The sequence below is a fragment of the Sus scrofa genome, chromosome 9 (genome assembly GCF_000003025.6).
Source record: "Sus scrofa isolate TJ Tabasco breed Duroc chromosome 9, Sscrofa11.1, whole genome shotgun sequence".
NCBI lineage: Eukaryota > Metazoa > Chordata > Mammalia > Artiodactyla > Suidae > Sus > Sus scrofa.
In genome coordinates, this window is record NC_010451.4 from 91,310,824 (window position 1) to 91,338,007 (window position 27,184).

The 27,184-nt window shown below is 42.5% G+C and overlaps 1 long non-coding RNA gene across 1 annotated transcript in view; it reads right to left on the bottom strand.

The window, feature by feature from the left end:
• The window catches only part of LOC110255486, a 46,530-nt gene extending 21,381 nt beyond the window's left edge, over positions 1-25,149 (bottom strand). Inside the window, exons 1-2 of the long non-coding RNA XR_002335855.1 lie at positions 22,461-25,149; positions 17,405-17,475 (exon numbers count right to left, since the gene is read on the bottom strand). This is a non-coding gene — a long non-coding RNA (uncharacterized LOC110255486). The remainder of the gene's footprint in view (positions 1-17,404; positions 17,476-22,460) is intronic.

Here is a 27,184-nt window from a genome sequence, read left to right on the forward strand (position 1 = left end):
TTGTGGTGCCAGAAAGTAAGGAAGTACTAAAAATTATGTCAAAGGAGGGAGCATAACAAAGGGGCACATGAGCCACTGAAAGAGCTCCCAAAGACCAAAGATGGAACATTTGAGCAACAAGAGAAATGCTAATATTTGATTATAACTCCAAGAACAAGACAAATATCTAAGAGTTATAAACAAATAACTGAATAAATGAGGGAGAACTGACAAGTTGTCTTTACAAAAGAATTTCAATGTAGGAAGTAGAGAATCACTATTAGAAGACCACCGTAATTACTACTGAACGAAAGATCCACCTAAAGATGCTAAAATCAGGGAGTTCCCATCATGGCACAGTGGAAATGAGTCCGACTAGGAACCATGAGGTTGTGGGTTTGATTCCCTGGCCTTGCTCAGTGGGTTAAGGATCTGGCGTTGCCATGAGCTGTGGTGTAGGTCGTGCCTACAGCTCTGATTAGATCTCTAGCCTGGGAACTTCCATATGCCATGGGTGCAGCCCTAAAAAACACAAAAAGAGAAAAAACAAACAAAAGAGATGCTAAAATCAGGCGACAAATAAAAAATAATGAAATGGTACTATTTGCAGCAACATGGATGGACCTAGAGATAATCATACTAAGTAAAGTAATAAGTCAGAGAAAGGCAAACATATATCACTTATAAGTGGAATCTAAAAAATGATACTAATGAACTTATTTACAAAAGAGAAACAGACTCACAGACATAGAAAACAAATTTATGGTTACCGAAGGAAAAAATGGGGGGGGGGGATAAATTGGAAGTTTAGGATTGGCTGATGCAAGCTACTGTGTATAAAAGAAACAAGGTCCTACTGTACAGAACAGGAAAGTGTATCAATATCTTGTAATAAACTGTAATGGAAAAGAAAAAAACTCAGAGGTGCAAGAGTTTAAGCAGAAACAGGATACATACTTAGTATCAAAGAATCTCTTTCAAATGTTTATTACAAGAAGAAAATAGTGAGTTTATGGTGGAGAATCCTGACAACTACCTTAGCCAAGTGACTAAAATGAGTATCACCAGTAACACATAACAAATCATGTACCCCTGATAAGATGCACTGCGAAGGGCACCCTTCTGTTGTATCCTTCCCCAAACTGCATAACCTGAATCTCATCAAGAGGAAACATCAGCCAAACCCCAATGGAGGGACATTCTGTAAGAGAATTCACTTTTCAAAAGCATCGAGTTCATTCAAAAGGAAGACAGACTGAGGAACCATCACGGATGGGGGAACACTAAATGAAATACAGGATTCTGGAAGAGAGAAAACAGCAGTTGGAAAAAGCAGTGAAATCCAAATAAACTTGGTAAGTTGGATATAGTGTACTAAGGTCGGTTTCCTAGTTTACATAAATAAATGCAATCGTCACTAGATGTTAAAGGAGGGAGTGGGTGAAGAGTACACACACGGTAAGTAAATCTCCGTATTTTTGCAACTCTTCTCAGTCCATCATTACCCAAAAGCAAAATTATTACCCCCAAATCATAAAGCCCTCATGTCTCCCACACAATCCCTTACTTTACCAAAAGAAAAAATTATTAAAGAGCCAACTGGCCACAAGAATTGGATCAGGCTACCACATTTTAGATAATTCAATGATCTTGCTAGTCCTCCTTTCATCTTTAAATTGGGTCAGGAATCTTAGAGTCTTTTTTTCCACCCTTTCCCTTCAAATTTCTAAATCAGGATTTCCCACTGAATGCATGCAGCTGGCATCTCCCACGCGGCCCCACGCCTGACAGAGTGACAAGGCCCAATCATGGGCTGTGCCCCTTCTGAGCCCCTCTGCATGTACATTAATTTCCAAGTGCAGGTGTGGGAAAATAGGTTCCCCGGAAGGTACCACATGGTGTTACAGTGTCTGCAAACTCTTCTAGAATCTTTGTGACAAAAGCAACACAGAGGAATCTCATCCAAAGCAAGAGATGTGAGGCCTGATCTTAAGGATCCCCAGTTGCCTCATTTTTTGAGGAAAATCACTCCCATCTCTGAATGTATAAATAAACCGTTAGTGGGTAAGGAAGTAAAAACCATCTGCTGCCATCTGCAAATGCTGCCAAACTCTGGCATTTCATAGGGCAGTCTACATCTTCTATCTTTCCACAGACATGTCTAAAAAAATTTTTTTAATCTAAAGGTAGATGTTTTACCTCATTAAGGTGTCAGCTATCTTATGAGGTCCCTCACTTTTCAGTTAGCTCGTAAGGTAAACGCCAATTTTGATTAATGGCAAATGTTTGCATAGTGATGACAAGAATCATTGGTAATAACTACTTTAAAAGAATATGTTTCTAGCCAGTGGGAAAATAGGCTACCTACCAAAAAGAAAGAGAAAAAAACCCACCACCAACAAAAACCAGATACCCAGGGAGACACCATCTAGGTGGGAATCCTTTTAATAGGCTCAAGACACATAAGAAATGTCTAGGTTTTGAGGCTCAGGGATCATTGGGACTTTGGGGATGAGAGAATGGGCATCATTATCCCTTTCTCCAGGCATTAAGCCAGCTTCTCTCTCTCTCTCTCCCTCTCTTTTATTTTTATTTTTTTTAGGACTGCACCCATGGCATATGGAGGTTCCAAGGTTAGGGGTTGAATCGGAGTTGTTGCTGCTGGCCTACGCCACAGCCACAGCCACACGGGATCTGAGCCGTGTCTGTGACCTCCACCACAGCTCATGGCAAAGCTGGATCCTTAACCCACTGAGGGAGGCCAGGGATTTAACCTGCGTCCTCATAGATGCTAGTCAGATTCGCTTCCGCTGAGCCACAACAGGAACTCCTAAGCCAGCTTCTTAAGACCTCATGAAGACACACTACATTCACAGTAGCTGTGACCAATGCAACTTGATCACAGCAAGCTGTCGAGCAGGCATGTTCACTGGGCACAGTGAGATATTTCTGGGAGATTTTCAGGGAGAAACTGCAACTCTTGGAGAGGAAAGGGGAAGGGCTCCATCTCCTATTTCCAGTGGATCAATGGTGGTATCTTCCAAGCTCCTTGCTGGTCTCAGAAAACCACAGTCCATCCTCCAGATGTTGCATTTCATCTCAGTCTGGATAAAGAAGGCAACTTTGAACAGGTGAGAAGTCAAATAAGAGAGAAGAGATGGTCAAGATAATCTGAGAAGGCACAGAGGATTTTTGTTTATCTTAATTTCCAATGCTGCCTCCACCAACTTTTGTATAAAAAATAGCAAAGGGGAATAAGACAACATGGAATCTGTGTCTTGAGTCCAAGGAGAGCACAGAAACAATCTAACTCTCCACATTGGTCACCAAGGAATGGTTTGTTCTACTATTAAAGTTTACAAGGGCAACGTGAACCCTTTTAGTTTAGTTTAGTTATGGGATACTAAATTCATTGCCTGTCACTTTGAAGGGAGATATACATATATAAATATATGTATATCTATATAAAATATATCTGTAGATTTGGATCTATAGACCTCCCTTCGAAGAATATATGTGAATGGACATATATCATATATATTTGTATATTCAAATATATAGATGTCCAGGGATTGGTCCATTTCAGGCCTACATGCTAGAGATGATTTCAAAAAGGCCCTTTAGTTCCATGACACCTACTCGTTGCTGCACCATTGCATGATCTGTGAAGTTAAACAAGTCTTTAGCCATATTCAGTTTATTTTTGTGCATGGTGTGAGGGGGTGTCCTAGTTTCATTTATTTACATGCAGCTGTCCAGTTGTGCCAGCACCACTTGCTGAAAAGACTTTTTCCCATTTTACCTTCTTGCCTCCTCTGTCAGAGATTAGTTTATTTCTGGGTTCTCTATTCTGCTCTGTTGGTCTGTATGTCTGTTTTTGCACTAGTACCCAACTGTCTTGATTACTGTAGCTTTGTAGTATTGTCTGAAGTCTGGGAGAGTTATGCCTTCTGCTTAGTCCTCCTCCCCCCAGGTTTGCTTTGGCAAGTCTGGATCTTTTGAAGTTCCATATAAATTTTTGGATTGTTTGTTCTAGTCTGTGAAAAATGTCATGGATAATTAGATAGAGATTGCATTAAATCTGTAGATTGCTTTGGGTAGTATGGCCATTTCAATGATATTAATTTTTCCAATCCAGGATCATAGGATATCTTTCCATTTCTTTCACCCCTCTTTCATTTTCTTGATTAATGTTTTATAGTTCTCAACATATGAGTCTTCCACCTCCTTGGTCAGGTTTATTCCCAGGTATTTAATTTTGGGGGTGCAATTTTAAAAGGTATGGTATTTTTTATTCGGTGGGTGTGTGTCTGGATGGGGTGTGCCTGAAATTCTACCTCTGACACTTTTCCTCTTTCTTTCTCTCTTTCTCTCTCTCTTTTTCTCTCTCTCTCTCTTTCTTTCTTTCTCTCTTTCTTTCAGGGCACACTCATAACATATGGAGTTTCCCAGGCTAGGGGTCAAACTGGAGCTGTAGCCATGGCCTTTGCGACAGCCACAGCCACACCAGATCTGAGCCATGCATGTGACCTACACCACAGTTCATGGCAACACCAGATCTTTAACCCATTGAATGAGGCCAGGGATCGAAACTGCATCCTCATGGATACTAGCCAGATTCATTTCCACTGAGCCACAATGGGGACTCCTGATTATTATTTTATAGTACTCAGCATACACATCTTTCACCTCTTTGGTCAGGTTTATTCCTAGATATTCTATTTTTGGGGTGTGATTTTTAAAAGGTGTTGTGTATTAATATTTCTTTTCTAATACTTCATTGTTAGTATATAGAAATGCAACCTTGCAATGTTAATCTTGTATCTTGCTACTTTGCTAAATTCATTCATCAATTCAAGTGGTTTTTGTGTGGAGTCCTTAGGGTTTTCTTATACAGTATCATGTCATCTGCATAGAGTGACAATTTCACCTCTTCTCTTCCATTTCTTTGTGCACAGTAAAGGAAACCATTAAAAAAAAAAAAAGACAACCTACAGAATGGTGAAAAGTAATTGTAAACAATGCAATCGACAAGAGCTTAATCTCCAAAATATACAAACAACTCATTTAACTCAGCAACAAAAAACCAAACAACCCAATTAAAAAATGGGCAGAAGACCTAAATAAACATTTTTCCAAAGAAGTCATACAAATGGCTAACATGTATGTGAAAAAATGTTCAACATCACTAATTATTAGAGAAATGCAAGTCAAAACTACAATGAGGTACAAAACAATGGCCATCATTAATTAATCTACAAATAACAAATGGTAGAGAGGGTGTGAAGAAAAGGGTACCCTCCCCTTCACTGTTGGTAGGAATCGGTACAACCACTATGGAAAACAGTATGGAGGTACCTCAGAAAACTAAATTTATAACTACCATATGACCCAGCAATCCCACCCTTGGGCCCATATCCAGAAAAAACTTTCATTCAAAAAGACACATGCACCCCTATGTTCATAGATGCACTGTTCACAACAGCCAAGACATGGATACAACCTGAATGTCCATTGACAGATGAATGGATAAAGAAGATGTGGTACATATACACAATGAAATACTACTCAGCCATAAAAAGGACAAAATAAAGCCATTTGTAGCAACATGGGTGGAACTAGAGATTGTCATTCTAAGTGAAGTAAGTCAGAAAGAGAAAGACAAATACCAAATGATATCACTTATATAACTTATATGTAGAATCTAAAATATGATGCAAATGAACATCTCTATAGAACAGAAACAAACTCATGGACATGGAGAACTGACTTGTGGTTGCAAAGGCAGAGGAGGAAGAAGTGGGATGGTCTCTGAGTTTGGGGTTAGTAGATGCAAACTATTGCCTTTGGAGTGGATAAGCAATGAGGTCCTGCTCTATAACACAGAGAATTATATCCAGTCACTTGTGATGGAACATAATGGAGGATATTATAAGAAAAAGAGTGTGTGTAATATAGCCTTTCCCATCTTCTGTTGGCTACAAGCAAGTCACAGGTCCCACCTTCACTCAAGAGGAAGTGGAGGGAGTTCCCATTGTAGAGCAGTAGAAACTAATCCAACTAGTACCCATGAGGATGTAGGTTCAATCCCTGGCCTTGCAGGGATCCAGCAGCTGTAGCTCCAATTTGACCCCTTAGTCTGGGAACTTCCATATGCTGTGGGTCCAGCCCCCTGCAAAAAAAGAGGAAGGGGATATACAAGGGTGTGACTCATTGGGGGTTACCTTAGGCTGTGTTTGCCATACTCAGACACTAGCTTTTGTATTTGACACAGATTATGGTACTCAGTTTCCTCTTTGATCTTCCTGCCATGCCTGAACTTGGCCTAGATTTTTGTTACTGATCCCTGACCGCTTCCCACTAAGTAACCCTGCTCCTCCAAATCATTCTCCCCCTGCCAGATGCTCTTGCATGATGTAGCTGAAGGTGTTGGTGGCGATCAGCTTTGACAAATAAATGCCATCTATCCTCTTAGGAAACACTGAGAAAGGGTAAGTATCTTGTCCAAGGTCATACAGATAACAATACAGATTAAATCTGAACCTGGGTCTCCTCGATTCTAAATCCCACGAACTTCTAGGAGTTCCCATCATGGTGCAGTGGAAACGAATCTGACTAGGAACCATGAGATTGTGGGTTCAATCCCTGGCCTTGCTCAGTGGATTAAGGATCCGGTGTTGCCGTGAGCTGTGGTGTAGGTCTCAGAGGCGGCTCAGATCCCACATTGCTATGGCTCTGGCATAGGCCAGCGGCTACAGCTCTGATTAGACCCCTAGCCTGGGAAGCTTCACATGCCACGGATACAGCCCTAAAAAGACTAAATAAATAAATAAATAAATAAATAAATAAATAAATCCCAGGAACTTTTAGTCTGCTTAGCCTATAAGGTAGTGATAATAATCCTACTCATCTCTAGAACCAATAATGAAATAATGCATGGAATAGTACTTTGTATATTGAAAAGTACTATGCTAATATTTATTAAGAATTTCATTGATTAATATCATGGCTTTTTAGCTTCTTAACAAAGGAGATTGTCACTTACATTTGCCTTTTGAAAACACCACATCTAGGCAAAAAAATTTTTACATGGCTTTGTGGTCCATTAACAAGAGTTAAATTTTTTATTTCTTTTAGTTAAAATTTAAAAATTAGTCTTTGACAAAGTAGGCAAGAATATAAAATGGGAAAAAAACAATCTATTCAGCAAGTGATGCTGGGAAAATTGGACAACTGCATGTAATTCAATGACATTAGAGCACACCTCACACAATGCACAAAAAAACTCAAAATGCCTTAAAGACTTAAACATAAGACATGACACCATAAATCTCCTAGAACAAAGGCAAAATATTCTCTGTACAATTGTTAAAAATTGTACAAATGTTTAATTAGGTCAGTTTTTCAGGGCAATGGAAATAAAAACAAAAATAAGCAAATGGGGGACCTAATCAAATGTACAAGTTTTGTACATCAAAGGAAATCATGAAAAAAAAGACAACCCTCAGAATGGGAAAAAATATTTGCAAATGATGCAACCAGCAAGGGATTAATCTCCACAATATACAAACAACTCACAACTCAACAACAAAAAAACAAACAACCCAACTGAAAAATGGGCAGAAGACCTAAATAGCCATTTTTCCAAAAAAGACAAACAGATGGCTAGTAGGCACATGAAAAAATCCTCAACGTCACTAATTATTAGAGAAATGCAAATCAAAATACAATGAGGTAACACCTCATAAAGGTCAGAATGGCTATCATTGGTAAGTCTACAAATAAAAAATGCTAGAGAGAATATAGCGAAAAGGGAGCACTTCTACACTGTTGGTGAGAATTTAAATTGGTGTAACCACTATAGAAAACAGTACAGAAGTCCCTCAGAAAACTAAATATAGAACTACTATAGGATCAAGCAATCCTACTCTTGGCCATATATCCGGATAAAACTATAATTCAAAGAGAAACATGCACCCCTATGTTCATAGCAGCACTATTCACAATAGCCAAGACATGGAAACAATTTAATGTTCATCGTCAGATAAATGCATTGAGATGTGGTACACCGTGGAAAGCAGTATGTAGGTTCCTTAAAAATCTAAAAATAGAACTACTATATGATCCAGCAGTCCCACTCCTGGGCATCTATCTAGAGAAAACCATAATTTGAAAAAATACATGTACCCCAATGTTCACTGTAGCACTATTTACAATAGCAACCTCAATGTCCATTGACAGAGAAATGGATAAAGAAAATGTGGTGTGTGTTTGTGTGTATATATATATATACACACATATATGTATATATATATATATATATATATATATATATATACACAATGGAATATTACTCAGCCATAAAAAAGAATGAAATAATTGCATTTGCTGCAACATGGATAGACTTAGAGATTATCATACTAAGTGAAGGTAGTCAGACAGTGAAAGACAAACATATGATATCACTTATTTGTGGAATCTAAAAAAAGGATAAAAATGAACTTATTTGCAGAACAGAAACAGATTCACAGACTTTGAAAACCTGTGGTAACCAAAGGGGACAGGTATGCAGGGAAGAAGGAAGGAATGGACTAGGGATTTGGGATTGGCATATATACACTGAGATATATAGAGGGATTGGCCAAGGGGGACCTGCTGCGTAGTACAGAGAACTCTACCCAAAATTCTGGACAATCTATGTGGAAAGAGAATCTGAAAGAGAATGGATGTATAGCTGACTCACTTTGTTGTATAGCAAAAATTATCACAATCTTGCAAATCAACTATTTACGTTAACAAGTTTTTAAAATTTTTTTAAAAAGAAAATGTGGTACATATATTTAGACCTGTGATTTCTGTGAATGAGCCACTGATCTCAGGAGAACTCGGCTGCCAGTTCAAACTCCCCTTGTCCGGGAAAAGCACAGAGGCCTCCCTCCCACTTCAGCAGTGATGGAATGGAGTCCTGTACTGCCCACCTGAGCCCAGAGCTCTAGTTTTAAGCAGCAAGGCCCAGGAGCTGAGGCTGCTGGGAAAGCCTGGGTGGGGGGTAGAGGGAGGATGCCAAGACTCAGGCCCAGACAGGTCTCTGTTACAGCACCAAACTGGTGAGACCTGAATCTGGTCACGATCAGGTTCCATTTGCTGGATAACTGATGCTGTTCTTAAAAGCCGAGAGGCGGACAATCACAGTATTGTTTGAGTAGTCTGGCCTTTATCTTTGGTTATTTAAGGCAATGAGGACAGACCAGAGTTTCCCACATCTCTCTGGCACTGAGACTTGGAGCTAGTAAGGCAGAAACGCCTGCTCCCACTACAGCCTACCACTCAGAGATAAGCAGGCATTCCTCCAGTTATTAAACACCATCTATCTGTTCTAATCACAATGTTCTCACGGGATATTCTGAACTTTTTTTCCTTAGCACAGTCTTAAGATAGTCATACACTGTGACAGAGGTGAGGAGCCTCTTATGCTCTGAGATGACATGTGATCAAAAGTCACAGAGACCTGGACTGAGAACTCAGTTCAGTTGTTAGGTACCCGGTTCACCTGAAACTTCTCTGGGCTTTTATCCCTCCCATCTAAAGTGAGACTATTACTACTTAACTCATCTATATGCTGTACGCATGCAATGGCTTCATGCACATAGGGCTTTGTCTAGACTGGCACTCACCAACAGAATTTGCTGCAAGGATGGAAATGTTTAGGACATATGTGGTCCAATAGAGCAGCACCAGCCACACGTGGCTGGTTTGAGTTTTGTTCTCTCAATGTCTTCCTTCCTCAGTTTTAAGAAGGATGTCAGGCATCATGTCCCCTTGCCTCAGGAGCACCAAGACCACCTGGCTTTCACTCTGTGGTTTCTGTTAACCTGAGCTCACTGAGGGGGCACCTTGGGCACAGGGGAAGCAGTGATGGAATGGAGGTCACTCTCAGCCCTGGCCAGCTCCCCAGCTGCACTCAGGAGGGGCAGGACCGCAGGGGAGGCCTGAGTGCCTCACCCAAGAGCCTGCCTTCCAAATGAAGCTCCCAACCAGCTTGGTGATTTGATTTAAAGAAAATAAAGACATTTTTTTTCATAGCCAAGGGGACTAAGAGTCATTCGTGCTACATTATTATCACCATCATTTCCACCAGGAAATTAGCCATTCCTAGAGCTTCTCTGGGTAGGACTGGATCACTAGGGTAGAGAATGGTGAGAGGGCAAATACAATCTTTATACTGAATGAAGGTGGCCTCATTGCCTGCACCAGGAATTCTCCCTGCCTTCCCTTAATAGAGTCATGTGACCGTGCCTAACATTTTACAATTTTCAGTCTTGTTCAGTAAATGCCTCTGAACTCTGAGAACTAATTCTTTCTGCTAGCCAAGTAAAAGATATTTTATTCATTGTATTATCATCCTTGGCGAGTAAATACCCACAGAAGGAGTGGGCAAGTAGGGAAAGTCACGTGATGGCTGGCAAGTATTTTAGACTGAATGTGCTTACTTTAAACGCTCCTAATATTCCATAGGCTAACTGAGCCTCCCCTCCCCCAGCTCTGATGCATAAAATTCTCTCTCTCTCTAGAACCACACTATGCAGCCTAATAAAATCTTTTAGGTGTCCATCAACAGAGGAATGGATGAAAAAGATGTCACACACACACAATGGAATATTACTCAGTTATTAAAAAGAATGAAATGCTGCCATTTGCAACAACATGGATGAACCTAGAGGGTATTATGCTTAGTGAAATAAGTCAGACAAAGAAGAACAAATACTCTATATTAACACTTACATGTGGGATCTGAAAAATAAAACAAATAAGTGAATATAATAAAACAAAGAGACTCACAGCCACAGAACAAACGAGTAGCTACCAGTGGGGAGAGGGAAATGGAGAGGGACAAGTAGGGTTAGGCGATTAAGAGGCACACACTACTATGTACAAAATAAATAAGTTACGGAGTTCCCGTCATGGCACAGCGGAAACGAATCTGACTAGGAACCATGAGGTTGCAGGTTCGATCCCTGGCCTTGCTCAGTAGGTTGAGGATCCGGCGTTGCTGTGAGCTGTGGTGTGGCTCGCAGATGCCGCTCAGATCCTGTGTTGCTATGGCTGTGGTGTACGCTGGCAGCTGTAGCTCCGATTAGACCCCTAGCCTGGGAACCTTCATATGCCAAAGGTGTGACCCTAAAAAGCAAAATAAAATAAAATAGTTACAAGGATATATTGTACAGCACAGGGAAATACAGCCATTATTTCATAATAGCTTTAAATGGAATCTAATCTGTAAAAACACTAAATCACTATGTTGCAAACTGAAACTAGTATTATAAATCAACTAAACTTAATAAGAAAATTTTAAATATATTTTTTAAAATTGCTATTAATCAAAATTAAAAACTATCCTCAGGCATACAAGCCACACTTTAAGTGCTCAGGAGTCACACCAGGTGACTGTCTACCTTACTGCACAGAGAGAGACAGAACATTTCCATCCTGGGAGCATGTCCTAGCACACAGTCCTCTACAAAGGGGGATTCATGAATGCACATCTGGAAGAGTGTTTCACATGACCATTACTTTGGTTGTTATGAGGAATAACTTATTTTCTAAATCTCACCCTGTTCCACATCTTAAACAATCATTATCTATAGAGTCACAGTTTTTGTTTGTTCGTTTATTTTTGGATGCGCCCAAGGCATGTGGAAATTCAAACCTGTGCTACAGCAGTGACCTGAGCTGTTGCAGTGACAATGCTGGGTCCTTAACCTGCTGCGCCATGGAGAACTCCCAGAGTAATAGTTTATGCCACACTAGGAGCCAAAAAATAAAAAATAAAAATATAAATAAATAAATAAAGCTAAGTGTTGCGACATACACAGCACTTTTATTTCTTTTGGAAGCTTTACATATGTGCTTCCTGGGAACCAGTGATATTTCAATACTCTCATTGATATCTGTGAGCAGCAGTGCCTTTTGTGTCCCAAGACCCAGTTACTTCACAAAAGTGATGAGAACCTAGAGACCTGTGTTCAGAGTGGATACAGGCAATGCCCTGCTGCCCAGATGGATTCAATTTATGGCTCACCCCGGGGAGACTCAGTTTAGAAAAGCCAAGTGACAGGGGGTGGGGAATTGCCATAAGGATGCAGGTAATGAAGGCACTAAGCTATCAATTCTATCGATGCAAAAAGGGCTCGGGGTTGATTGCCTGGGCACACTGCCTACACACCTGATTATCCCCACAATGGTTTGACATTCCCCCTCATCTTCCCAGTGACGACATGCCTCTAGATGGCACAGGGATTATGGCTGCGATACTGGAGCGTTGGAGTATAATGCCACCGCCCATTAGAATCCCTTATCCCTTTTTAATAGGTGCCAGCTGCAGCATGCCTACACAGATTTCTAGAAGTAGCAGGACCAGAATGGAACAATTTTAGTTCCACCCTCAAGAAACAGAAGCTATGAGACAATGGAGAAAAGCAGACAGTAAGAGGGCCAGCTGCCTGCCCAGATGACCACAGCAAGTCCTTGACAGTGCATCTCCTTGCCTGCCTGAGCACAATTATCTGAGGTTGTACTCATAATTCATAATTCATAACTAGTGGTTACTAGTTATTAGGGGTTTACTCTGACAGACTCAAGTGCCAAGCATTATGCCATGGAAATCTCTAACAGCTCCAAGAGTCACTGTCATGACCCCACCTCACAGTGCCTTAAACAAGTTAATGAAGTGAGAGGTAGTAGCTGAACTTGAACCCAGATGCTCTGACTGCTGCTATGGGTTTCTGCAGGTCTTCTGGCCCCATATGCTGTCAGTTTATCTGTGTACCTATCTGTGTACCTATCTGGTCCACCGGGTCTTTTAATCAGCTTCCCCAGTCACAGGATTAAGTGTTAAAGCACATGCACTCTGGGGCCAGATTGCCCAGGTTCAAATCCCACCTCTGCAGTTAGAGTGATCACTAGAATCAGGAGGGGTAACACTTTGCTAATATCAGGCCTTTTACCCAGTAGATCCCTGACATCATTCCTCACCTCTTACCTGCCCTCCACACCTGGAGCAAATTCAGAACAGAGCAAAGACAAGAGTGATCAGGTTCTCTTAGAAGCCATCACATGGGGGAGCGCTTGCCATCATGGGCAAAACCGGGCACAGGGTCCTGCAGGCTCAGGAAATTGGGAGAGCATTGCTTGTTTGCCTTTAAATAGTGAAAACTGTTGAGAAAAATCATCAAACCCTATACCTCACACTAAGGAGAAAGGAAAAAATGAGTCCTGCTCATTCTGACACTTGGGAGAATCATGTCATCCTGGAAGGAAGTCATTGCCAGGATTCCGTTTTGCTGCATTTAACAGATTTTTATTCTATTGAAGGGTGAGGGGAACAGAGTGTATACTGACTTATCCTCCAGTGAAGGAAGTAGGAAATGTGGGAAAGCTTCTTGTGGATACTATTTGAGAGGCAATGAGAGAGTCAATGAATTTCTTAATCCCCCAAATTCCACCATTAGAGATTTATTCGAGTGAAGTCAGCAGTTCTCAATGAAGGAGGATTCTCCAATAGATTTCAACTCCAATTGATTCAACAGACCCTGAGAATTACACATCTGACAAGTTCCCCAGAGATGCTGATGCTACTGGTTCATGGACCCCACTTTGAGAACTACTGGTTACAAGGCCTGAATAAGATAATGCATGTACATAGGTAACTATCGGTATAATGCCTGCCACATATGAGCCTGCCACACTCAGTGGATCTTAAATCCGGCTGCATGTTAAAACCTCCAGGGGGTTTGGGGGTGGGGGTGGCATGTAAAAATGCCAGTGTTCTGCCTGCACTCCAAACCAGTTAGATCAGTATCCCTAGATGGGAGGGAACCCCAGATACCACTGCTTCTTGAAGCTCCCAGGTGATTTCGCTGTGCAGCCATGGTTCAGACATACTCTGGTAATAGCGGCTTAGAGAGAGTGTCACTTGCATTCATAGAATCCTCTCTAATTTCTTTTTTTTTTTTTCTTTTTTGTCTTTTTGCTTTTTCTAGGGCCACTCCTGCAGCATATGGAGGTTTTCAGGCTAGGGGTGTAATCAGAGCTGTAGCTGTCAGCCCACGCCAGAGCCACAGCAACACGGGATCCGAGCTGTATCTGCAACCTACACCACAGCTCACAGCAACGCCAGATCCTTAACCCACTGAGCAAGGCCAGGGATCGAACCCACAACCTCATGGTTCCTAGTCAGATTCGTTAACCACTGAGCCACGATGGGAACTCCAGAATCCTCTCTGATTTCTGACAGCCGCTGGAGGAAGCAGATGGTAAAGGCTGTACCAGTACCACCACTGTGGGGCCAATTCTGCATCTGGAAGAACACTCCAGGCCTAGATGAGCAGGCAGGGCCAGGGGAGACGTGCAGTTCAAGAGATTCCAAACAGGGCCCTGAGAGCTTTGCTTCTACTTGTCACTGGTGGTCTCCAGTCCTCTGAAAAAGACTGGCTCTGCCATCGCCCCTCCCTCCCACCTCTGCCAACCTTCTGTGTAGAGTCCTAAGGGTCCCTTCTCCCCTGCTGGCTTCTCATCACGGGCTACTGCCCCATCCCCTCCTCCGACTGCACTGTTCTCCTTAGAAAAGCCTCGGCAAGGCACTGCCCCAGGGGCCACTCACCAGGCACGAGTGCCCAGGCCCAGTCTTTCCTGCCCCCGTGGTATCGAGTACATCAAGCCACATCTTCTCTATCCCCATGAGCTCCGTGTTTGGTCCTCACCAGCGCTCATCTAACGGCTACAGCTCCTCCTATGCTAGTCTCCCCACCTCAGGCCATCCTCCCCTCCCCTCCTGTCCGCCCTCCACTCCACCAAGGAGCAGTCCTGCTAAGACACGCAGCTCCTGCGCTTACTGCCTCTTGGACAAACCTTCCCACTGGGTCCACCCCTTCCTTCTAGCTACACTGGCATCTGTACCTGCAGCCCCTTCCCTCTGGGCCTTCACACAGGGACTAGGGCACACGCATGCCCTGTGACCTCTGCCCTACCCTCTCAGCTCCCTGCTCCCTCCCAGGAAGAGATCTCAGGAGCCACACTCCCCTCCCTAAAGGCCCAGCTATGAGAAAGGCTGTTACTGTCAAATACTAAGAGTCTTCATAATCATGGGTTTTTCTCTCCAACCAGAGAGGGGAACAGGGGAAATCCTCAGTAATAACAAGACATACCATTGATCTATCATTTCCATTATTTGTTTTTCAGCTTTGCAGAAGCAAAAATGAGAAAATGACCTCTGCTCCAGAGAAATATTGAGAAATATTTCCTTCAGTTATGTGATTATTTGTTTGGAAACCCTTAGACAAGCTCTCAATTTTTTTAATTTGTGTAACTGGAGTAGGACTGTCCCAGCACCACCCCCACTGCCTCTACAAATGGTTAGAGTCACTGTGACCCATCCTGGAGGTGAGAAATCCACAAAAAGGGACCGCTCTCCTTCCATGGGCCACCAGAGAGCTGCTGCTACCCCATGCATTTCCAGCCATGTCGCAAACAGGTGGCTGCACACCGTCCCTGACCTTGCTTCCTTCTCTTCTGGCTTTTTCTCAACTCCCCTCCCATGAACAGCTGCTCCATCTGTGTGGCCTCTGGGCCCCCACAGGTTGCCCAGGCAGCTGCCATTTCCTCTTTGTCCCTGTCCCACCCATCCTTCCCACAGCACAGGACTCCTTCCACAGGTTTCCTGTGGAGCCCTGTATTTTTTGTGTTTGTGAGGTTGCAGGGGGAGGGATGGGTAGAGAGAAAGGAAGAGCTTTTTTATCTGAACCACAACCTTCAGGAACACACCTCCCCACCATCTGTTATCCTATAAGCCTGAGCAAAGGAAAGCATCCTTGAATGACCTGGTCACCCAGTGGGTTCCGTGCCCCTGGACAGTAGAAATTACGGTGTGAATAAGTGGACCCCACCTCTCCCTCCTCCTCACCCCTACTGTGCTCACTATGTCCTTCTCTCCAAATATTAAATTCAACCTTAAAATGGAGGCCAGGCAGGTATTTTAAATAACCCCCTTAAGCTCTAACAAAAGACAGTGAGAACTGATGCTCATGTTTGGCCCCACCACGCTTGGTAGGAGAGCATCACAGATGCTAATCCCAGCAGCCCCCTGAGAGGAAACCCCTGATGACTGCTGCCCAGCTGTCACACTGTCATGTGAACACAAAGACTTGCACAGCCTAGGCCTCATCCCTAACTCTGCAAGTTCAGGGTCTTCAGCCCAAGCCAACACACACAAAGGCGCAAACTGAGCAAAATCCTTAAGAAAAGTCAAAAAGGTTTTTGCTAAGGTCAAGACCCCAAATGGATCAGGGAGTGGAATAAATTAGAAAATGGCTAGCTAGCTGTTGCCAAGACTGGAGTCACCGTAGCCTCAGATACGTTTTTCTCACTCAGTGAGTGTATGGTTATGCGGTGCTATTTTCCTGATCCAGGGCTTTTTTGAGAAGGGACAATCATAGAGCAGGCAGCAGCGACATCTGCTGTTCAGAACAGCCTGCCTGGTAAAAACAAACCCCTTGACTTCTCCAGAGAAACCAAGTCCCAGGGTCTGTCGCTATCTTTCTATGTGTTGTTTTGAGATTTCTGATTTCCCGGGTATGGTTATGGAAGCTGTTGTGTCAGTTAATGATATATTTTGATTAGTAGTTTTTACAACGTTCTTGGAATAGAGGGAACACAATACAGCCAAAGCCCAGTATTCAAACATAGTAAACTCTTCCTTGTACTGAAAGTTGACTCTTCCAAGTGCTACAAAGGTGAAGAACCCTCAATAAATACAACCAATATGACTGATAAGAAGACACTGCTATAGATTAAATTGTGTCCTCCAAAAGGTGTTGAAGTCTTTACCCCAGTACCTGTCAACCAGACCTTAAATAGGAAACAGGATCTGTGCAGATGATCACAGCCCATGAGGTCATTAGGATGGGCCCCAATCCAATAGGACTAGTGTCATCATAAGAATGGGAAATGTAGATACAGAGACAGCCATGTACACAAGGGGGGGTGCCAGTGAAGATGAAGGTCAAGATCAGGGTGATGCATCTACAAGTCAAGACAGGCTAAAGATGGCCAGCAAAACCCCCAGAAGCTAGGAGGCATGAAATAGCTTCTTTCACAAAGAAACCAACCCTGTAGCAACCTCAATCTCAGACTTCATACCTGCAGAACTCTGAGACAAATTTGTTCTTCTCAGCCACCCGGTCTGTGGGAATTTGTTATAGCAGCCCTAGAAAGCTGATATGGGCATTAGTTATAATTTGAAGCATCTGCTTACCCTGTAGCCTCAACTGGATAGAAACAGTCGGGAGGCAACCAAAAACCGAAAGTGGGTTCTAACCCCACTTCCCAGTTGTGTGGTTTAAAGCTCAAAGAAGCCCATCAACTTACTTACCCAGTTGCTTTGTCTGTAACCTCCTCAGAGTTAGTATGCATCCTTCATGAGCTCATGCATGAGAACGTGGCCTAGCAGTTGGAAAGGGGGACAATTATACATGGTTATCACAAGAAGTGTTACTTTTCCTTCATCTAACCCTGGCCAGATCTGCTCAGAATGAGGCCCCCTACACATTCCTACAACCACCTTGTGTTCTGCCTTTGAAGTTGACCTGTAAGGAATGCATTATTGGCTCCCTTCTCTTCCACCATCAGTTGGCATTGGACAAAGGGAGGCATGAGCAGATGATCAGAAGGCGAGAGAACAGAGATGCTAAGGCCTTTATCCCCCTGGCACCCTCCCTGCTGGGTCATCAGGAGCTGAGTGTGTCGTCTGTAGAAGGTTTCAGCTCTGTCAGGCAACCGTTTCTATACAGCTACCCTCTCAGTGTTCCAGAAATTCTGCCCAGCCCCCATTGTTCCTTCAGGCTTAGGAAGCAACAGATCCCTAAGTGCTAACTTCAGGACATGGCATTACACATGACTGATGTGCTCGTATTCTTCTCACACCTTGGTAAATAATCCCTTTAGTAAAGGCCTCTCCAAGTATTCTGGTTTGAGTATGACATCTTCAGCCTGCCAAGACTCTGATTCAGGAACTAGTTTAGAAAGTGGCCATAAACAAAACAAAAAGACAACCCACAGAATGGGAGAAAATATTTGCAAATCAAGTAACTGACAAAAGATCAATCTCCAAAATACACTAACAACTCGTGCAGCTTAATATAAAAAAAAATCCAATCAAAAAATGGGCACAAGAGGGAGTTCCTGTTGTAGCTCAGTGGTTAACGAATCCGACTAGGAACCATGAGGTTGCGGGTTCGATCCCTGGCCCACTCAGTGGGTCAAGGATCTGGCGTTGCCATGAGCTGTGGTGTAGGCCACAGAGGCTGCTCGGATCTGGCATTGCTATGGCTCTGGTGTAGGCTGGTGGCTACCAGCTCCGATTAGACCCCAGGCCTAGGAACCTCCATATGCTGCGGGAATGGCCCTAGAAAAGGCAAAAAGACAAAAAAAAAAAAAAAAAAAAAAAAAAAGGCAGAAGATCTAAATAGAAGACATACAGGTGACTAAAAAACACATGAAAAGATGTTCAACATCACTAATTATTGGGTAAATGCAAATCTGGCATTGCGATGAGCTGTGGTGTAGGTTTCAGATGCAGTCAGATCCTGCATTGCTGTGGCTGTGCTGTAGGCCGGCAGACACAGCTCCTATACGACCCCTAATGTGGGAAATTCCATATGTCATGGGTATGGCCCTAAAAAACAAAAACAACAAACTTCCACAAGCCATCATCAAAAATTCTATGAATAACAAATGCTGGAGAGGGTGTGGAGAAAAGGGGAACCCTCTTACACTGTTGGTGGGAATGTAGGGAATGTACATTGGTGCAACCACCAAAGGAGATTCCTCAAAAAACTAAAAATAAAAACTACCGGACAATCCAGCAATCCCACTCCTGGCTATCTATCCAGAGAAAACCATAATTCAAAAAGATACATGCACCCTAATGTTCACTGCAGCACTATTTACAACAGACAAGACATGGAAATAACCTAAATGCCCATTAACAGAAGAATGAATAAAGGAGATGTAGTACATATATACAGTGAGATACTACTCAGCCATAAAAAGAATGAAATAAAGCCATTTTCAGCTACGTGGATGGACCTAAAAACTATCATACTAAAAGAGGTTAGACTGTGAAAAACAAACATCATATGATATCACTTATATGTGGAATATAAAAAAAAAGGATACAAATGAACTTACTTTCAGAACAGAAATGGATTCTCAGACTTTGAAAAACTTGTGGTTACCAAAGGGAATGGGTGTGGAGGGAGGGAAGGATGGACTGGGGGGTTTGGGATTGGCATGTGTACACTGAGGTCTATGGAAAGACTGGCCAACAGGGACCTGCTGTCTAGCACAGAGAACTCTACCAAGTATTCTGTGATCATCTGTGTGGGAAAAGAATCTGAGAGAGAATGGATATGTGTATATGTATGACTGGGTCACTTTGTTGTACAGCAGAAATTATCACAGCATTATAAATTAACTACAATAAAACTGTTTTAAAAAGTGGCCATAGAAAACAAGAGCCTCAAAATGCAATTGCGAGAAGGTTTTGCTCATATATTTGAGGACTTTCTGGATAAACTCCTTTGTGAGGGAAATGGAACACAGGTAATTCATGACATGCATAGTGATCACCCCACTTATGCACTGGTGGTGGCTCAGGATCAAGTACATGTGGAGTGTAAGACACGGGGAAGTCAAGTGATTGCAGCCCATCTTTGCTAGAGTAAAAATAGTGATTGTGGTTTTAAAAAAAAAAGAAGAAGAAGAAGAAAGAAAAAGCACAGGGAGTTCCCTTTGTGGCTCAGCAGTAAACAAACCCGACCGAGATCCATGGGGGCACAGGTTTGATCCCTGGTCTCGCTCAGTGGGTTAAGGATCAAGCTTTGCCATGAGCTATGGTGTAGGTGACAAATGTGGCTCGGATTCCTCATTGCTGTGGCTGTGGCGTAGGCCAGTGGCTGTAGCTGATTCTACCCCTAGCCTGGGAACCTCCATAGGCCACAGGTGCTGCCCTAAAAAAACACAAAAACAAAAACAAAAACACACACAGGAATACTACTCAGGCATTTTTAAAAAGAAGAAAACTCCGCCATTTGCAACATGGCTGGACTTGGATATTATGTGAAGTCAGACAAAGATAGACACTGTATGATATCACTTATATGTGGAATCTGAAAAAAAACAAATTTGTAGACACAGAGATCAGATTTATGGTTACCAGGGATGGGGAAATTAACTGGAGGGGGTCAAAATGTAAAAAATTCCAGTTATAAGATCCATAAGCTCTGGGGATCTAGTGTACAGAATGGTGACTCTGTTTATCAGTGCTGTATTATACACTTGAAACTTTAAGAAAGTAAGTCTTAAAAGTTTTCATCACAAGGGGCAAAAGTTTAACTATGTGAAGTACTGGATATTAACTAGACTTACTGTGGTAAATTTTTTGCAATATCAAATCATGATATTGGATGCCTTAAGTGGATATGTTATACATCAATTATATCAATAAAACTGGGGGAAAACGGACACAACTTGCAGTTCCTCATATCAAGAGGTAGAGTCTATTTCTTCACCCCATTTCTGGCGTTAGCTGTCTTTTTCTTTGGCTGTTCAGCTATTAACAAATTTGACACAAGCAGAAGCTGCCAGAGCGCCTGTGTATTTCCAACTTGCCCTTCTCTCGCTGCTCATTGGCAACCTTGGGCCACTGGGGGAGAACACCTAGGCTGGCCTCCTGGAGAGAGACCCTAGCCATTCCCAGCTTCTCCTATAGGTATATCCCAGCTGAGGCCCCAGTCGTGCCATTCTAGACCATCTAGCACCAGTCAATCGGCTTAGGCGTGAGAGCAGTGACCGGCTGACCCATGGAATTGTGAGCACATAAAATGACTGTTTTCTTAAGCTATTCTGTTTTGGGGTGGTTCGTTATACTTCAGAGGCTAAATAAAAAAGTAATTATAGAGATGGTAGGGTCCACTGACTTATTCTAAAGGGACTAGTGAGAATGCAGAGGAAAAGGAGAATTTGAAGGCCATGAATGTCCAACTGAGACCAGAACTGGAAAGTCAGCAGCCTCTGGGGCAGCTTTGAAAGAACCCTGCACTTCGTGTAATCCCAGGGAGATGTGGCTGGGCCAAGCCCAATACCTGATTGTCAGGGTTGCAAAATTGAAACAATAAATTTTCAAACCCACCTAGCCTCTCAAACTAAATTTCCAAGGGTAGTTCCCACACCAGCAGCAACAGTATCAACTGGAGGCTTGTTAGTAATACAAATTCTGGTCTCTACCAAAGACCGGATGAAGCAGGCATTATGGGATGGGTAGAGCCCAGCAGTGGAGTTTACCACGTCTTCCAGGCCATTCTGCTGCAGGTTACAGTCTGATAACCACTGCACTGAAGTCAGGCTCTGATGGGAATGGAGTGGGTCTCTGCGAGGGAGGTTATTTGAGCATACGCGGCTAAAGCAGAGAATTCCAACCTCATTCCTCTTAAATCTACTCATGCTCACAGGCAGTCCTTCTCCTTTCCAAGGATGCTACCTACACCTACAGAAAATCTTTCAATGACCACCAGGATGAGCCTCCAGGCTTGCAAGAAAATCTAGATCTCAGAGGAGCCCAGATAAGCACTAGGCATGCTCTGACCTCATCAACTGGTGCAGCAGGAATTCAGGGTGCATCTAGAAAAATTAATTCTAAGGGTGACACATGAAAGAGAATAAAACCTAAGCAGTGGTGTGCTGGCTTAGAGGACCAGTGGTTAAATTTTCAAGCATATTATGAGATCCCTGTTAGACAGTGTTTTTTAAAACTTCAATCACACAAACTTACAGTTAGGTATATTAAAAATAAAAGTAACAACTCATCACCGCACTCTATCATTATCTAACGCTTTTGGGAAGATTCACTTCTAGCGTGGCTCTACAACAGCAATATTACGTAACGGTGGGCTGTTCTGCATCTCTTCCCAAATCCTTGCTCACCAACAAGATGTTTATAGCTTGAAGTGAGCAATGGTGAGAATATTTACAACTTGGAAATTGAGAAATGCTGGAAGTTAGGATTTTTCTCCCTGAGGGGCTGATAATTAAGCATTTACCAGCAGAGCCCTCACCTGACAAGGCTAAATTTATTTTCATAGGTTTGCCAGTCTGAGATTCAGGATGTAATTATGTTTGCTCTAGAACCTGGGAATGGCATTGAGTTTAAACTTGGATCCAGTGGTAGCTGTGCTCCATTTCCTGTTGCTCCTGTGGCAAGTTGCCACACGCTTCATGGTTGAAAACAGTATCAACAATATCAAGTATTATCTGGAACTCATTAAGCTCAGAAGGTCAGAAGTCCAAAATGGGTCCCGGTAGGCCAAAATCAAGGTGTTAGTAGGACTGCTTTCCTCTCTGGAGGCTCAGGGGCGAATCTGTTTGCTTACCACTTCCGGATGCTGGAGTCCCCCTTCCTCCACCTTCAAAACTGGCATCCGCAGGAAGAAACCCACTCTCGGTGCTAACTTTTCCACGCAAACTCTCCTGCCTCCCTCTGCTCCATTTAATGCCCCTTGCAATTAAATTGGGAGCACCTGCATGACCCAGGCTCCCTCTCCCTATCTTAAAGTCAGCTGACCAGCACCTTAATTCCACCTGCAACTCTTCTGCTTTCCACAGTAGCCTACAGTCAGAATGAATTATCAGAACGTTCCTGTAAAGGCTCAGAGAGATAGGCCCATGAGAACGTATCTACAGGCAGACCTCGTTTTAGTGCCCTTGGCTTTAGTGCACCTTGCACCACCCTCCAGGATGGAGTATTTTTTACAAGTTGAAGGTTTGTGGCAATCCTGAGTAGAGAAAACCTATTGGCACCGTTTTTCCAACAGCATTTGCTCACTTTGTGTCTCTGTGTCACATTTTGGAGATGTTCCCAAAATTTCACATTTTTTTCATTATTATTATATTTGCTGTGGTGATCTGTGATCTGCGATGTTCCTATTGCAAAAAGATTATGACGCTTAAATTTTGGATTTTTTAGCAATAAAGTATATTTTAATTAAGGTACATATCTTGCTTTTTTAGACATATGGTGCTTCACACTTAATAGACTATGGTATGGTATGAACATAATTTTTATACGCTCTGGGAAAACCAAAAAAATTCATGTGACTCACTTTTTTTGTGACACTGCTTTGTTGAGTCGTCTGGAAGTGATCCCGAAACATCTCCGAGATCTACCCGTACTACATATGTGCAACTGCTCACAACCCCACGCCATCCCAACTACACACACACACACACACAAAATCATTCCCAACAGGTGGATCTTGGAGCAGTCTCCACACAAAGGCATTACAAAGTGTTTGGGGATAGGGCAGCTGTGCAGAGCTCTGTGAAAAGCCCTGTGGTGGCTGCCCTCTGTAGGCAGGTGATTACTCGAGGGTGCTACGTGGAATTAGGGTCCCTAATCTCAAGGAGAATAACCCGATTCTGGAGGCACCAGTGATCTGATAGACAAAGTGGGTGTAATTATCACACTAAAATGGACACAAGAGTTGAATGGTACCACAGGGATTTGTGGCTATGGCTAATTGAGTTTGGTATCTTTAGAAATGACATCAAAAGATGCTGCTTGGCATACATAGACAGAAAAAATGTGGATTTGGGGAGCAGGGGCAGAAACCTATCTCAAATTATCCTAGGTGAATATATAATCTCTTTCTCAGTTCCAGACCTGGAGCCCTAGGAGGAATGTCCAAGCATAGAGTATAATGTAGCCACAGAGTGTTATTAGATTTTTCTTCCAAAGCTTTCCCAGAACAAACTGTAGCCATTTACCCTGGTAACTGTGATTGGAGAAAGGGAAATACATAGACCTTCCAGGAATTATTAGATATTGGCTCCAAATGACATGAATCCCCAGAGACCTGAAATATCACTATGGACCACCATTCGGAATGGACCTCAGGGAGGTCAAGTGATGGCCTGTACGTCCTGGCCCAAGTTCCTCTCACAGTAGGTCCAACATGGACACTTATGGTTATTTCCATAATCCCAGGATATATAAAAGGAAAGGATAAACTTGACAACAGGAAGAGGGCTTACAGTGACTTCCAGGCCTATGGTTAGAGGCCAGTATGGCTGGAAGGGCCAGATGGAGTCCCCTGGATTCCCCTGGGAATTGTCAACTTTAATGCTGAGATCAATGCCTAGAAAGATGCAAAGGTGATGAATTTTACTGCATCCTCATCCTGCTTGGCTGGTGTAAATTCCACACAGGTCATGAAGAAGGACTGTATTTTCACTAAGTAGGTACTTTTGGATTTTATTAAAAATTCTTGGTTTCCTTGGGGAAAGAAAAGCTTTTCAAAGGAAGACCTAAACTCCAGAGTCCATAAAGAAAAAAGATGGATCAATTTGACTATATAAAGTTTAACATTTTCTGGATGAAAGGATTGGGTGAAAAGACAAACAACGAGGAAAAAAAGATATTTGCCGCAGATAACAAAACGTTCATTTACTTAACACATAAAGAACACTTGCAAATTATTTTGGAAAAACTATAATCCAAGAGAAAATTGGGAGAGAAGTATAAACAGGAAAAGAAATCCCAAAGGCTCATAATTAAATAAATGGAATTACAACATTGAGAAACCACTCTTCTTTGCATTGTACATTGGCAAAGTATTTTAAAATTTAAAAAAATTTTAAATACAAAATGTTATCAAGGATGTGGAAAATAAACATTTTAATATATTATGCGAATTGTGACAGTTTTTTAAAATTATAATTTGGTAAGACTCCATCAAATGTACAATGCACATCATCTTTGACATGACAGTTCCACTTCAAATAATCTATGCTTCGCAGTAACTGCATATGTGTAGGAAGATGCCACTAAAGCAATGGCTGGTTAGAACAAAGCTGGACATGTTCTAAATACAAACTCCATTACTTAGAGGGCTGAGTGAAATAGAAAATTGAAAGCCCAAATACTTGGATTCTGTCTTAGTTAAACTTGTAGTTTGAAACTGTGGACTGCAAGTTTCCATGATATTATGGAAACTTTATTTTTAAAATTTATTTATTTATTTATTTTATTTTGCATTTTAGGGCCACATATGGAGGTTCCCAGTCTAGAGGTCAAATTGGCGCTCTAGCCGCCGGCCTAGGCCACAGCCACAGCACTCGGGATCTGAGCCACATCTGACCTACACCAGAGCTCACAGCAACACTGAATCCTTAACCCACTGGGTGAGGCCAGGGATCAAACCCGTAACCTCATGGTTCCTAGTCGGATTCATTACCGCTGCGCCACAACAGGAACTCGAGATTATGGAAACTTTGAGTGAAGATATTAATATATGTTTTTGATAAGTGAAGCACCTGATTAGCTGTGATCTTTTGCTTAAAAAGATAAGGAAGAGTTGGAAAATATTTTCCAACTGGTTACTGGAACATTAAAATAAGTTTATACTAATTCTGTATCTTGTACAGATGCAGCTTAGTTTCTGTCCAAGGCAGTTTACCAAAAAGAGCAAAAACTTTTCCTAATATTTAGAGGTTTGTTTTCATCATTATCTATCAAGACTGCTGACCTGTAACTTTGAAACCATGTGTTCGCTATTGGAAACGGTACATACGTGCCTATTTTAGAAGACTGTGTTTGTTTTCTTGGAAACTATGTTTGCATAACAGATTTAATTGCTTATCAACCTCAGACACTTAACCACTCACTATGACCTCATGGGTCTTGTAATAATAATAAACAAACCCACATGAAAACTGTGAAGTTTCTGTTGGAGTTGAGAATTTAGCTTCATTTTGGCTTTGTCCTTTCATTGGTTTATGAAAGTAAACCACTCTTTCAACGGTATTAATAACAGATTCATTATTCAAAACACAATTCAAAATAGTTTATCTTTTTAAATTACTTAAATAAATTGTGGAATACCAAAACAATGGACTAAGAAATAGAGCAAAACTGCAGCGGTTCTCAAATCTGAGCATAGAGGGTTTGTTAAACACTCACCATCAAGCCCCAGCTGGAGTTTCTGACTCACTTGGTTTGGAATAGGACCTAAGAATATGCATTTCTGACAAGTTTCCTGATGATGCTGGTGTAGCTGCCTGGGGACCACACTTAGAGAACCACTGCTTCAAAGTCATAAAGTAGCTCTCTATATGCTGATGTAGAAAGATTCCCCAAGACACAACAGATTAATAGAACAAACAAGACTGACAGGTATGTCTCATTTGCTTTTGGAGATGGATGTATCTGTGCTTAGGGAATGGCTGGAAAGAAACACGAGGTTGTGGAACATTTCTTGGGGGCAATAGGCAAGTGTGGGAGAGAAACTCACTATATGGTATTATCCTTATATTACTTTGTTGACCACGTGTGTGTTTAAAAAAATAAAATAATAATTCTTAAAAACCAATCTTAGTAACACAGGCCAGTCGAGACTGGCACTGGCTGAGGGTCTCTACCAAATGCACTGCATCCCTTGTGGCGACTGGGAGCCAAGCAGGGCATCCTAGGCTTACATCATCCTAACGGTCAAGTTCTTTATCCAAGTGGTGCCTCGGTGGGGTCATGGGAATGAACCTGTAGCCGTTTCATTTCTCATCCTGGAGTGCTGTGGCAGGCAGGAAAAATTAGCCAAAGGGGCAGAAGGCCATGGAGCTGACTCGCCTTGTTTGGTTGGCAGGGGTGGGGGCCAGGAATCTGCAAGCCTGCCTGGGAGAGGGGACAGAATAGCGGCAACCTTTCCCTGAACCAGGTAAGGAGAAGAAATTGTAGCCAGCCTCGGGGTGAGGAAAGGAAAGGGGTGATGCTGCTGCGACTCTGGGGACATCTCGAGAGTTATAGGGTGAGGGAGGGGGATGGTTAGTGTGGGGAGGGAGGAAATGATGGGGGTGACAAAGCCCAAGCAAAAGCTTTGGTTGCCCCCAGTTTACTCTCAGGTCCTGACTTTTGAGTGGGGATAGGGAGGGAATACATCTGGGTGCCTGTGCAGTGAGCTAGGTACCTGGGCCCTGAGCGGAGGTGCACCACCCAGTGAGGCACCCAAGCCACAGGCAGGAGGAGGGAGACCTCCACCCCACAAAGCACAGTGGCCGCAGTACAAATCCATCTTACAATTTATGTCACTGGATATTTGTTATT